General features: G+C 43.5%; 1 non-coding gene across 1 annotated transcript; it reads left to right on the top strand.

Moving 5' to 3' along the window:
• Positions 1-623: 623 nt before the first annotated feature.
• trnas-gcu lies at positions 624-705 on the top strand. The gene has a single exon. It is a non-coding gene; the product is annotated as a tRNA-Ser (tRNA).
• The last annotated feature ends 655 nt before the right edge of the window (positions 706-1360 follow it).

Genomic DNA, 1360 nt, shown 5'->3' with positions numbered 1-1360 from the left:
AGGTTTTTGCATTGTTGAATTCAATTGTCAGTTAAGCCTAATTTAGGATTTTGAAATTGTCTGGCCTGTACACAAGTGCGTGTCAAAAATATCTGAGCAGAAAAAAGGTGTTCCGAATAATGACATTGAGCACTATGCACTCTCGTCCAGTCTGGAAAACAATTCCTTACAGGCAATTTAATAGGCAATAGGTGCAGGAGTAGGCCATTCTGCCCTTCGAGCCAGCACTACCATTCATTATGATTGTGGCTGATCATCCTCAATCAGTATCCTGTTCTTGCCTTATCCCCATAACCCTGGAGTCTACTATCCTTATGAGCTCTATCCAACTCTTACTTGAAAGAACACACCTGCTTTCTCGGGTTCTTCATTCCGTTGACTTCAAATCTTCACAGAATTCAACAGACCTTGTTACATAGTCTTTTCTTCATTTTTGTTCAGACCACTGTGAGCAGAGTGTCACAGTGGGAATGCGCTTGCCCCACAACCCAGAGGTCAGACCATAGTCTTAGAACCGTACTGTCCTATTTATCATTTCACCAACACCAGGAAGAAATATCTGCTCTTCTGCATAATTTACGCAATTCACTTATTAATAAGGTCATTGGCGCCCGGGTATATGGGACGAGGTGGCCGAGAGGTTAAGGCGATGGACTGCTAATCCATTGTGCTCTGCACGCGTGGGTTCGAGTCCCACTCTCGTCGCTGTTTTTAATGTTGCTATTTTTGTACGCTCACAGCTGTTTTATTGAAATTGGAACTCCAATGTCAGTTTGTATGCATCGACGCTACTATAAAATCTCAAAGAATACTTTGAGCCAGTTGTCTAAACTGCATTGAAATGTAGATCGCATTGGGATAATGAAAAGGAACGCAATTTTATTTTTCAAGTCTAGCTGCTGTGACCTTTTATTGTATGAAAGAGATCCAGGAAAACCAAATAATGAGAAATGCGAAATGTATGTTTATGCAGTGGGCTTCTTAATGACTGTTTTGTCAGATGAAATCTGGAGCAGGTTGAGTAGAAGTGATTCATCTTGGTGAGAAGAGCACAGAGAGACAGCACAAAACAATGGAGATATTTCAAAAGGGGCAGGGTATGGGTGTAGGGGCACCGAGAACTACCTGTAAATGCACAGTGGAGAACTGCCGATGTTGGTGCCGTGCATGGGCACGGAGAGACTTACGCATTGGTGTCTCCCTCGCCCGTTGCTCTCGCCATTGATGAAGGCTGGACATAAGGCACAGATAAACACAAGATGTGGGAAGCTGAAAATGTGTTGCTGGAAAAACCCAGCAGGTCAAGCAGCAACCAAGGAACAGGAGAATCGACGTTTCAGGCATAAGCCCTTCTTCAGGA

This window comes from Chiloscyllium plagiosum, unplaced genomic scaffold (genome assembly GCF_004010195.1).
Source record: "Chiloscyllium plagiosum isolate BGI_BamShark_2017 unplaced genomic scaffold, ASM401019v2 scaf_36210, whole genome shotgun sequence".
In the NCBI taxonomy this organism is placed as follows: Eukaryota; Metazoa; Chordata; class Chondrichthyes; order Orectolobiformes; family Hemiscylliidae; genus Chiloscyllium; species Chiloscyllium plagiosum.
The sequence above is the reverse complement of the archived record's forward strand: the minus strand, read 5'-3'. Positions and strand labels throughout refer to the sequence as shown.